Here is a 14028-nt window from a genome sequence, read left to right on the forward strand (position 1 = left end):
GTTGAAACATATGGACTTCTTTACTGTGAGAAATAGATGATATTTTTTGAAAAATGAAAAGATAAAAAAAATTTGTTCACAATGTGACCCCCTCTCCCCTATATATTCGAAATGTGTAAATTGTGAAAAAAATATTATAGAACGAGATAAAAAAATGCATTCATGTACTTAGGCATTTTATTGTTCATAATCCATAAAAAAATTCACATATTTAACTAAGTAATATTACAGAATTCAATCACTTATTACTGAAGCAAAATTTCCTTCTGAAACATAAAATCTAAGTAAAGTAGGATTTTTCTTGATAATGTGCTTAACGTAGTAGATTTAACATGGACTTTTAAAAATTATGTGCAGTGCAATTTTATTCATAACTTTATAACTACGCATATATTTTTTTAAACTTTTTTTCCTTGGTATTTAATTTTAGTTCAAACATATTTTTTATCAGTTTTCTTACAATATAAGTTTTTATTTTAAATTATCTAATTGATCAATAATAGTGACGTACTCTGATTAACTTACAGAGCGTTTCTTATTTTTAGGCCATATATATTTTAGAAAACATAACGTAGTCTCAATAATTAGTCTGTTGTACACTTAACAACAAAATAATTAAGATAGTTACCATTAACAAAAACGAAATCACTAGCCCTAACTACTTTAAGTATAATTAATTATTTGTAAGAAGTATTTAACTATTTTACATTAGAATTATATTAAGCTAGTTTAAAAATTAACTACGTTAAGTAAATGGCAAGTCGTTTAATGAAAAAATATAAAATACCATTTCCTGTTTCTTTTATAGCTAGACACTTAAGTCTTTTAACAGTAAATCTCATAGTTTCCCCGCTTTTATTTTTTTTATTAAAATAAAAGAGCTTATAAAATTCAACATCTAATTTAATGAAATTTATTTTGTATTGAAAGCATTTCTCAGTAACTAACTAATTTCAGACATAAAAAATCTATATGTGTCTGACTATTTCAAAGTAGATTAGTACATAACAGCTTTGACTAACAATTTTAATTTAAAATTCAGATTTTTAAATTATACAGCTTTTAATTCAACAAACTGTTGCATTTAGTTTTAATGACTAGTATTTATTATTCATTTTTCAGAAATTCAGAAAATCAAATGGTATTAAATACCACACGAGTTTCATTAGAAAAAATGACTGCATATAACAGCAAATTCATCACTTTTAACAATATAAATTGCCTTCCCACAGAGCTATCAGAAATTTAAAACAGATAAACTCATTATATATAGAATTCTGCTACTATTCCCTTGCTAATTTTCAGTCAAAGATGTATTTTGACTTTTTGCACTTTTCACTTTTTGCAGCGATTTGGGAGAATGAAAATTGCAAATATTTAAAATTAACGGCGAGTAGAAAATTAAGAAGATATGAAGATTATTTTCTTCCGAATATGAAGAGGATTATTTTGAAAGAAATTTAATAAATTAATTTCGTTTTCAGTATTTGAAATAAATTAAAATAAAATAAAAATTCTGAAATGATACAAAATGAAAAAAGCATTTTAGTTAACATAGTAAACGAAAAGAAATCATATAAATTAAACATATCAATTCAGTATTAAATAACGCAGTCAAAAAGTATTTTTTATCAGTATTTTATTATAAACAAAACTCCCCAAAATGCGTGTCAAAAAGAACACAGAAGCGTATTTCTTTATCTGTGTACTGAGTAGTCTAGGAAAATTTATGTTTTCAAATTTAATTTTCATATGCAAAATACCAATCCTCACCTTTCAGGTATAGCATCCCCAAAACTCATTCATCTATTATAAATTTCCCGCACTCTTCTCTTAAAGGGCATCATCAGGAATCTGAAATTTTATTTCGAAATTTCCATTTTCAATTAAAAAATCCACGTGAAAAATAATTATATAATAATTTAATGTAAATATCCACGAAAGAAGTATAAATTGATTATAATTTCCTTTTATTATGTTGATTTATTATGTCTATATACCGCATTCCAATTTCTGTATCCATGCCTCAATTGCAATCACCCGACTCGCCCTTTCAAGTGTGAGCGTAGTAATTTTAGCCTCCAAATCCTTAACAAGGCACTAGTCAAATCATTAATCAAAGAATCAGTATCTGAATCCTTGAATCGGAAAATCGCTTAGTAATAAATCGCTAATTATAACACAAAAATTACTACATGGATTATTAAATTACTCACTGTTATATTTTTAATGTTAATTAATTAGTCTTTATTTTTATAAAAAAATATGTTTAAACAGTTGTTTACACAAGACTATCATAAAACTTATCAATTTATACGAGTTTTAGAGATTTATTAAGCGATTTTAAATATGCTATAGGGTCTCGGGGAAGTTTTTATTCCGTTCACAGATGAAAATATCAGATTTGAGAAAATCTAAAAGGTACAAAATTGTTTAAGAAAATGAACATAGCATTTGATTCCGTTTTTGAAACCTCTTTTATGACCATTGTAATTTTTTTCAGTTACTAATGAATCTAAATAAATTACTAATGTGTGTTTGGTTATATTATGGGATTCGACTTTGAAAGGTCATATTATTATTTAATTTGTCTTTTCTTAATGCCTTAAAAAGTTGTTTTTATTAATCTACTGTTACAACTCTGCACAGTTACGTGTGTAATATTTCTAGCTGTCCCAAAACCGAAATTCGGAGCTTTTCCCTGTAATGATTTTTTTTATTTTGTAACCGTCGTTGAACAGCCAACCTATTTTTGAGTTCATGACTACCACTGTTCAACTCCGTAGACTTGATATTTTAAATGCAATCCAAAAGACAAGCAACTCCCTTATCAAGTATGGGGAGAAATATGCCTTCATGAAGGACTTTTTGATGGAACTTTTCTGTATTTACGTTACATGGTGAATAAAACAACGAAAATCTCCTAAGATTAATAAGATGGCTGGGGGACACACACCCATGATCTGTTTATCATTGATTATAGTTTTACGTGAACACTGTGGTGCGAGAATGGTGCGGAATTCGAATAGACCAGCTGTTGCCGGAATTCAAACCCGGGTAATCTCATGGGGAACGAATACTCGTTTTTGAGCCACTACGGTTCAAAACGTCATGAGCCACTACGGTTTAATAACCGTCGTTAAACAGTCCGGCCCAATTTTTCGGTTTACGATTACTAATGTTCAACTCCGTAGCCTTGTAATTTTGAACCCAATCAAGAAGACAAGGGAACTCCTGGATCAAGTATTGGGAGAAATTTGCCTTCGTGGGGGACTTTTTGGTGGAACTAACCAGCATTTGCGTTACGTTGAGAGGAATCCCACGAGAACTTCCCACTGTTAGCCTGTCTGCAAGGGAACTCTACCCCTGATCCGTCTGAAACTGAGGATATTTCACGTCAGCACTGTGGTCGGTGCAGGCCGGATGCAAAATTCCTATCGAATAGCAATCGCCTGGATCGAACCTCGGTTCACCTCATTGGAAAGCGAACGCTCTATCCCCTGAGCCATCGCGGCTCTTCCCAGTAATAATTATGCTTAGCGTTTAAATAAGCAAGAAAATATAAGCACAAAATTCTTTGTGTAGTTACTATATTTGAGTTGAATATTGAAAGGGCGCGCTTTCTAATGTGTTCATTTCCTTAAATACGCATTATGACCCCTGTCCATTTTTTAGAGAATCTGTTGTCTTATAGAGTACCCCGTTCCTGGATTACATTACATAAATGGAATACGAGGAAACAATAACTTCAAACTCAGAATAAATTGTTTAATTTTTTTCTTTTTACTGCAAAATTGAAGTTATTGATTATTTTTTTTTTTATTGATTAATAAAAAAATATTTCACTCCATCTAATTTCGAAATAGTTAAGAATGAACGATATGGATGTGAAACATGGATCATCTCAATGAAAAAACATAATAATGATTTTCATATGAATAGCAGCACAAGAATTGAATATCAAACATTGATTGGTCGCTTTCATCTAAAATTATAGATCTCTTAAATCTACGCGAAGAATATTATTCTAATAAAATTACCATTTTGCATGGTGAAAAAGAAAATTTTGATTTTAAAAAAATGCACGGTATTCAAACCATTAATTTGATAATTTACGAGTTCATATGATAAAGGCTTAACGGAAACTCAGATTTTTAATTATAGTTCTTATTACCATGCATTAAAACTGAAATACTAAAAAAAGTCAATTTAACCAAATAAATAGTATGTATACCATGCTCTAAGGTAAGAGAAAGAAATTGCAAAATTTTTCCACATTTATCAAATTTCATCACGTTATTGTTAATTTTACCAAAATCATTACCAGAAAGTCTCAGTAAATATTGCGGAGCTTACTGCTTTCCCAATAAAGCTATAAAAGCGGTTAATTTTACTATATTCTGACTTTTTTGACCATACTCGTTTTTTCTCAAGGCTGATAAAACTTAAAAACGTAGCATTATAATGTGAAAATAAACCTTCTACCGAAATAACTGGAAAAAAATCGTGCAATATTTTCACGATGTATATATACGTAAAAATATTTCCTAAACGCATTGTTTTATATTCTTCATTTTAAAGGTAAATAAAATTAGTTTAAGATTTAGCCTTCGTCAGAAGCTTATTCAGATGAATATATTTCTTGTATTAAAGATCTTAAGTTCAAATAAATACTCCATCGAAACAGTAACATTGCAAACATATTAAAACAAATCCATAAAATGTATATGTAATGTATTAAACATTTTTTTTTTATTTTAACTATGAGAAGTCAGACTTCAGATAACAAATAATGACGTTAGATATTTTATGCTCAAATTCAGCGAAAATAAATGTTAAGGCTTACGGAGAAAAAAACTCTCATGCCAAGTATAATTCCCAATTGGCGATAAGATACTTCCATAACTTTATTAGCTCTGGCATAGAAAAGCTTTTATTTCATTTGGTTATAGATACTCATCAGCCCCAGCTTGTTTATCTGTGTGTATCTTTATTTCTGATTTTTTCTCTTTCCAAGTGAACCTGAAAACTTCTGGGAATTTCACCAATAATAAGCAAGGTATGCAAAATAAAATATTGCATTAACTGAAAAGTTATAATTATTTTCTTATTTCTTCCGGTATTTATTTAAGAATACTTTCAGTTAAGAAAATGAAAACTGTTTTGGTTAAAATAGTTGCTTGAGTTTCAGATATATATATAACATACATACTCAAGTTTTCTTTCTAAAACTATAGTAAAATGACCGGCAGCAGTTTGTCCATCCATTTAACCTCAAGGTTTACAGCAAGGAGCATTTTTAATTTTACGGTTTTTAAGCCGTTTACAACTGGTATGGTAGAAAAAACATGAATACAAAACTATACGGTTTTTTTAACCATTTACAGCTAGCAGGGTTTAAAAACCATATTAAGATATTTAACTGGACATTAGAAACAGTTTATCAGCTCTATTTTGCTGTTATGTATGCGTGAGTAAAAGTATCGTATTCTAATAGCCCAGGGTCACAAATTGGGTTCCGCAGGTCATCGGAAACTCTTTTGTGAAGGGAAAAGAGGAAATATTGGTGTGTCAAGGCTGAGATTTGAAACTCTGTTCTCTCGGTCAAGAGTTAGGGTGTAGACAATATTATTTTTTTATTGCTAACTGATATTGTACTTAATGCTTTAAAGTATTTTGAGAAAGGATTATAAGTTTCGTTTGTTGATGAAATTGTAAGAAGATGAAATTTAGTATTATTGAGCATAAGAAGGTTGTTTCGTAATTGACGCTCTTAATATTCATAGGATACCGACTAATGCAAGTATTTTAACAGTAACAGTTATAAGAGTGGTCTAGGTATCGCAAAATAACTAAAGCTACAAGATTATACCACTTACTGCAAACTCTGGTAAACAATTTATTGACAAGGGTTTTTTTCTTCTTAATTTCTTAGCACAAGATACATAAGATTTCTTAACATAATTGCATAATACATTAAGGAAAAAGAAAGAAATAAAAAAAAGTTTCTGAGTATCTTCGATTTACTAAAGAAGGAAATCTTGTATTTATAATAAAAATCGCAAAATTTCCAAAAATACTTTTTTCGTCTTAATTTCTAACTCATTGATGTAGAAAAACAATAACAGAATAACATGATCAAAAATTACTTTTAAAAAAATAAAAAATACGATTTACTGCAAAATGAAGAAAATGCGATCGCAGGTTACTCATTAGCAAAGTGGTTGTTGTCTAATTTTTGTTTTTTTGTTTTTTTGCTTTTTTTTTGTTTGGAAAATAAGCTTCCTTGTGTTTTTACATTTTCGACATCTTTAACTGTTAATCCTGAACTGCTCGGTGCCCAATTTCGCAGACATATTTAAATACCACTCATACACATTCTGTTTTAGTTCTCTTGATGACAGAATAGACATTGAACGGCCAATCGAGATCAATATTAACAATTTTTTATTGGTACAATGATGCTTGATATAGATTGTAAGCTGAATCATACACCCGTTTCGGATTCACAAGTTCATACATGAAATATGATTTGAAAGCTAGTCTTTTTTCAATTTTACTTGAATGGCGAATGAATCATTTATATTGCGTAGAAGACAGTCTACGGTCTTGTGCAATTTATTGGGTACGTTGACAATGGATCATATTATCCTTAACTGGTGATCAACACCCAGTTCTTATATTTGCACGAAAGAGGTTCCGAGAGTTACCATTCCACTCACTTTTCGGTAAGGTTCAATTCTCTCAACCACTTAGGTACTTTCGTGAGGGACGGGTTTCATGCTTGCGCTTGCAAACGGAATCCTTTCGTTTTTCCATTTGCGCGTAACGCTTAAGGTATCCCCGTCTACGTTCTCTGGCTTTTTCAGACTCGGTAAGTTTAGGCCTTGGCATCATTTTTTTCTTGCTTCAACTCTTTTGGAACGTGTCAGTCAGTATGGACCCTCTTTATTTGTGATATTCACCTGAATTAGTATTGAAAACGATCCAGATTGAACTGTAGGTAGGAATTTCTGATTCTTAATTAAAACAATAAAAACAAAAATATCGCTCAAATGATAAAATTCTCTTTCATTCACAACTCAACTACTATTTATGGGATCTCTCTGGTCTCTTATCTCAAAAATAAACTCACCAACTTAATGCATAACAAAATTAAAAATGAAAAAAATAATTATAAAAAAATTATCAAACAGCAACGATCGTCATAGCAACGCATGCGCACTGTTTACTATTACTCTTGATTATTGTGGTTGAAAAGTGAAGACGCCTTGAAATTCAAACCAACCCCATTTTGCCTATGGGTAAAAAAATAACTATTTATAATTTCGATATTCAAAGCTTAAGTCTAAGACAATGCAAATGTATGTGCTAAGACAAGCAAAGCTATGTCTTAACACATACAATTACAAGGTGTCTATTTAAATTAAATCGATAAAAATTTATAACTTTTCAGTTTTTTTCCATTTCAAAATGGTCTGCCCTGTATCCGACTGACGATCATTCCTGTATAATATCCGAAATAATAACGCTAACTTCAGCATTTCATAATTTGGTACTATAAAAATTTATATCATATTGTATAGACACTTTACCATACATAGACACCGGTTCTACAAATAAAAAAAATTAATAACATGAGTGATTAAAAGAGCCGAAACGGACTTCAGGGGTCAACCTGTATTTATAAAGTCATTAATAATAATTAAATATAAACGTATACTACAATAAATATTATTTTTGTAAAATTTGAAATATTATTTATATTATTAAGAAAAGTACTAAAATAGGTAGTATAAAAAATATTACGAGGATAACTAGTAGTAAAGGGAATTAAAAAGTTTTAAACTAATATGAAAGAAAATTAAAACTGAGAATGATTCCTTAATAAATATATTTCATTTCATAGCTTTTCATTTGAATTGGCAGTAAGACTTAAAATTCTGAAGCTATTTAATTTAATACCTAAAAACTAACAAAATACAAGCAAAATAAAGATAGTTTCATGGATGGTTCAAAGTCTATAATAGTGTTCTTTGTATGATTCATAGCAATTTATTACCCTCTTTGGAGCAAAAATAATAATTAAAAAAACGCGAGAATAAAATTTTTTCATGGTATGAACTGAAGAATTAAACGTAAATTTACATTAATATGTTTATATGCGTTGTCGACCAAAAGCATATGAAATTTATTTGAAAATGCTCTATTGTCTCTTTTCAGAGAATATGAAAGAATGGAGTTTTGCTATATGTGAATTTTTAATAAATTTTATTCCTCTTTTATTCCAATATATTTTATTTTATTTTATTTTTTAAGTCAATTTTTTAATATGAAAGATGCTTTTACGATTTAAAAAGCCTTTATAATTTCCTTTTATGGGATTAACTGTGGGAAAACTATTTCTTTAATATACATTAAAAAATTTAGATGTGATATAATGGTTGATAATTCCTCATTTCAAAAATTAAACAGAAATAACATTTGAAAAATATTAAAAATATATAAATATAAAATAGAAGTATATTTAAAATATTTTTTTAAGTATAGTAACTTTTACCTAAGAGCTAACTGAATGCCCGTATCTTATAGAAAACTAATAAAAGAAGTATGATCAAAACTATCAGACTAAGTTACAATTTGTTATGTTTCAGGCTCTATGGAAACACCTAAAAATCACGGTACTTCACTGGAGCACTTTACTCACTGGAGCACTTAAAATCAACAATTTTAATAATATTTGCTGTAAAATTTGGTAACTGTTGTGTAATTTGATAATTTCATTTTACTTTATAGTATCGCATAAAAACAATTTATTAGGTTAAATTCTCTATTTAGTGTTGTATTTTCCAATTTTATCGGTACAAAGGGTCTAAATTTGGGAAATATACTCCCGATAGCTTAGACAGGTTATGTTTGATACTCTTATTAAGTGGTTTAATTTTCAAGGACCATTTTCTCTTTTTCACTGCTTAGTTCGCTCGTGTATAAACGTGGTGACCACTTAATAAAGCATCTAACTCCCTCTGGATTGGGATGTGCATTGGTGGTTAGGGCGTCTTACTTCGATCCCGAAGGTGCTTGGTTCGAATCCTACAGAAAACCAAAGAGTGTATCTCAAGGAATTTTTACAATTTACTTATCTACGTTTCCATTATTTATTTTTCTCTACAAATCTTTTCTGCGTTTTTCATTGAGGTTACCATGTAGCTCGAACCATTTAATGCAAATTCATTAAAAATACACTCAAATAACTAAATCTTCCAGACCTTAAAAGAGACACACTTAACATTTTCTATTGGTTATTATAGATATATATATATGTTATTTTAATATTAAATCGAAATTCGAATAAAGGATCTTAAAATATTTTTAGAAATAAAACACATTTGGAAGAATTTTACTTTATATTTCAAAAATTTCTGAAGATCTTATGCTATAAAGGATTTAAAGAGTTTCGAAATTTTTAGGTAAATTCAGTTTCTAAATAAATTTTTCAGTTCGAATAAATTTAATAATTGCATAAAGTCTCCTTCTCATTTCAATTACCATAGTTTATTTTTGTTTCAAAAATTGTTTGTAAAACGTTTTATCTTTAATAAGTATAGTTTAGAAAAATAATTGTTTTCTTTTCTTTTAAAGCTGTATTTAATCGTAGAAAAACAATGCCACATTTAAACACCTAAGTGCTTCCGAAATAATATAATTGATACTGTGTTCTTTTTTTCAAGAGTGAAACATCCTTGTTAACAAGAAAGTACTTAATTTTATTTAAAATTGAAAAATATCTAGTTGTTCATCTGAATTTGTAAAATTTCGAAGATGTTGCATTTATCTGAAAACTACTCAAAATCATGAATAACTTCAGTAATGGAATAGTTTCCATTGATAGTTAAACAACACATACACACATAAAGTTTCCTCTGAATTAAATAGCACCCGAATGAATTAAATAATTCTTACTAAAAGGAAATCTTTGATATTGAAATTTCACTTCACATTATATATTTATTCATTTCAACCGTGCATAGAATATCAAAACGATAAAATAGTTATTGCAATAGTTAATGCAAGTTAAAATGAACACATATAATTTCGTTTTTAACCATCATTAATTTTATTCAATTTTGGTGTATCACTTTTATGTATTTACTTAAAAATATAGGAAATTTAGGTACAAAAAAACTAATTTAACGTATTATCTATCGCAATTAAAAGTGAGTAATTATTTCAAACTGTTGGTGAACTGTCAGTGTGTGTTTTTAATAAAAACGTATTATATTTTACTAAAAAGTCATTTAATTACTGTATATTAAAATAAATATTTATGTTCTAGTGATTCAGAATTAAATCTATAATTTATTTATTTTTTCACTTTCGAAAACTTTCAATCACAGCATCGTTGAGGAATCACTTGAACACCGTCTTGTCAAGTATAGCTAAATGCAAAAAAAGAATGAATTAAGACAAAAGAACGTGCAAAAATAAGATTATGTTTGTATCAGTAATAAAACAAATTGATAAATGTAGTGTATGATGTAACTGTGCTTAGTTAGAAAAAAATGATTTTTTATTTTAAAAATTTTTTTTAAATTTTTGATGAATTTTGGATTTTAAGAAATTTTTTATTTTATTTCTTTAACACTTTTTTTCCGTTTTCAAAATTGTTATTCAAATGTTTCTGAATGGTATGCAATAGTTGACTGCGTCATTTAGAGAAGAGTGAATTTTATTGTCTACTAGCCACGTCCATCGAACTGCTGGTCCGTCTTTTTAAATAAGTTAAATATCAATTATTTCGAAAATTTAAATCGGTTAGTCAGAAATCAAGACAATTTTTAGCAAACTTTTTAACTATTGAAATGTGTGTCATGATGTTTTATTGCTGTGGTCATTATATCAAACTTCGTAACACTTTCCTGAACTGGATTGCATAGTGTTGGTTAGATCATGCTACTACGGTACCTGAGATATTTGCTTGGAATCTTACCGACAATCAAACAACGTCTTCCTCACACATATCTCCCTTTCTGTCACTTTCATATATATATATATATATATTATACCGGGAGACTTTAGCTTTTAAATATGCACTGTTTCAATTTTGAATACATTCCATTTTCAAATTCGAGTGGCATTAGTTTCGGAGCTATTTCGATGAATTTTGCTAATTTTTAATAAAGCCTTTTTTACAATGAAAGATCCACCTAATGAACCCTTATTCACTTATATCTTTCAGATTGGAACATATTATAGCCGTGAGGGCTAATCTGTCAACGTCACTTACTTCAAAAATACAAGGGGTGATCAAATGAAAAGGTACAAAAAGACACGGTTGGTACAAATGTAGACTTTATTCAAAATATACACTATAGGCCTGAGCACAACGATCCCACTGATGAACAGGCCACAGGATTCCTTGTTCCCAGAATTCCTGTGGCCGTGACGAGATCCAGTCCTTCACAGCGTCCTTGAGTACGTCGTCCGAGTTGAAGCGCTTCCCTTTCAGGTATTTCTTCAGTGGACCAAACACATGGAAATAGCAGGGCGACATGTCTGGACTGTAGGGCGAATGGTCCAACGTCTCCCACTTNATTTCCAACAGTGCATAGAATATTAAAACGATAAAATAGTTATTGCAATAGTTAATGCAAGTCAAAATGATATAATTTTGTTTTTAACCATCAATAATTTTATTTGATTTTGGTGTATCCCTTTTAAGTATTTACTTCAAAATATAGGAAGTTTACATACAAAAAAAACTAATTTAGCGAATTATCTATCGCAATTAAAATTGAGTAATTATTTCAAACTATTGGTGAACTGTCAGTGTGTGCTTTTACTGAAACCCATTTAATTAATGCGCTTAAATTAGTGTGCTTTTACTAAAGTCATTTAATTAATATATAATAAAATAAATACTCATTTTCCAGTGATTCATAACTGAACTTATAATTTATTGATTTTTTCACTTTTGAAAACTTTCAATCAGAGCATCGTTGAGGAATTACTTGAACACCGCTTTGTCAAGTATAGCTAAATGTAAAAGATGACTGAATTAAGACAAAAGAACGTGCAAAAATAAGATTATGTTTGTATCAGTAATAAAACAAGTTGATAAATGTAGTGTATAAATGTAAGTGTGCTAAGTTAGAAAAAAATCTCTTTTCAAAAATTTCGTATTTTATTTCTTTAACATATTTTTCTCCTTTTTCAAAATAGTTATTCAAATGTTTTTAAATGGTATGCAGTGGTTGACTGGTCATTTAGAGTAGAGTAACTTTTATTGTCTACTAGCCTCTTCCATCGACCTGCTGGTCCGCTTTTTTAAATCAGTTGAATTCCAATTATTTTGAAGATTTAATTCGGTAAGTCAAATATCAAGACAATCTTTAAAAAACTTTTTAACTATTGAAATGTGCGTTATGATGCGTCATTAAACTTCATAACTCTTTCTTTGACTGGGTTGCATAGTGATGATTAGATCATGCTACTACGGTAACTGAGGTATTTGCTTGGAATCCGGTCGACAATAAACAACGTCTTCCTCACACATATCTCCCTTTATGTCACTTTCGAAACTACTTCTTTCGCTCAAAAATGAGAGTACCTGTTTAAATTTCACTCGCATGGGGTTTTTAAATTTCGTGTAGAGTACTTTCTTTTGTCTACTAGTCACTTCTGGTGACCTGCTGGTCTACTTTTTTTTAAATAATTAGAATTTCAAGTATTTTGAGATTTTAAATCGGTCACTCAAGACTCATATTTCTAAAGTGAAGTTAGATTTAGTTTTCCTTTTCACGTTGATGTACAAATAAACTAATTATCTCGAGAGCACTTTTGATGGATACAAAAACAATTGAAAAAATGTTTTATAACTAACCTGTACCCTTATTGTTTACTATTAATTGCGCAAGACAATGTAATTATTTACAAGAGATGTAATTATTAATGTGATTAGCTGTGAATTGTGTGTAAAAGTGGTTTAGCTAAGAGAAACAAACATTAACTGTTATGAACTTCAGCAAGTTAAAAGATACACGAATCTAAAATCTTAAGCAATACAATTTATAGCAAAAAATTTTAAAAATATAATTTACCTTAATAGTGCTTTTTGAAAACTTTAACAAGTAATTTATTATGTAGGTCCAAAAGTTAAAATCTATTATCGTACGTCAAGTTTAGCTAGCAATTAAGAACGACTTACGATTGATGACTAGTTTTATTTAACTTCCTATGCATATGCAAAGTAATTTTTGCTTTTAATTGTTACTCAATATTTAGAAACATTATTTAAGTCTCCTTACACATGAGTGTACAAATGTACAATTTTACGTTTATGCAGAGAGCCACTTCCGTGGCCCAACTTTTTGCTATTAAAAAATTGTATAAATTTCATGAGTTTCATATTTTAATTTCAAAGATAGTAATAAATTTTAAACAAAGATAGTAATAGTGTAATAAAATATAGTAAAGATAGTAGAGGATTAAAAATTAGTGTTTAAAAAAGACGTCAAAACAATAATTATTATTAAAATTTGGTCGCAAAATACTTTTCAAATAGGATTTAATAGTTTTAGATGCCTTGAAATTCAAATGCCGCTTGGACAAACATGAATGAGCATATCTGTGTTTTAAATTACTTGTGAATGGATGAATATGATATTTCTTAAGTTTTTGATTCCTTATGTTGATCTGCGTATTTGTTTTTGGAAAGCGTTTTCACTACTAACTAACGTTAACGTACTAATTAATAATTAAGCAATATACAGGGAGACTTTAACTTTTAAATGGATGGGTGATCGTGTAAAGCTAAGGGTGGTGGCGCTAGTGGTAAAATTGCTCTTTCAAGACTTTCGGGTTACTGCTTCCGATATATTTTTACGCCGCAGATTGAAAAAACGCGCCATCATATTATTGCATCATATCTTTTGCAGTATTTCACATGTACCGAGTTCTTTCTTTCAGCCTTTAAACTTCAGCATTATCATATTAATATTATAATCATTAGAATATTTTCTAATTAGG

At 29.1% G+C, this 14028-nt stretch overlaps 1 long non-coding RNA gene across 1 annotated transcript in view; it reads left to right on the plus strand.

Moving 5' to 3' along the window:
• The first annotated feature begins 4856 nt into the window (after window positions 1–4856).
• The window catches only part of LOC139425585 (uncharacterized), a 174972-nt gene continuing 165800 nt past the window's right edge, over window positions 4857–14028 (plus strand). The window contains exon 1 of the long non-coding RNA XR_011636788.1: window positions 4857–5059. This is a non-coding gene — a long non-coding RNA (uncharacterized lncRNA). The remainder of the gene's footprint in view (window positions 5060–14028) is intronic.

This window comes from Parasteatoda tepidariorum, chromosome 5 (genome assembly GCF_043381705.1).
Source record: "Parasteatoda tepidariorum isolate YZ-2023 chromosome 5, CAS_Ptep_4.0, whole genome shotgun sequence".
In the NCBI taxonomy this organism is placed as follows: Eukaryota; Metazoa; Arthropoda; class Arachnida; order Araneae; family Theridiidae; genus Parasteatoda; species Parasteatoda tepidariorum.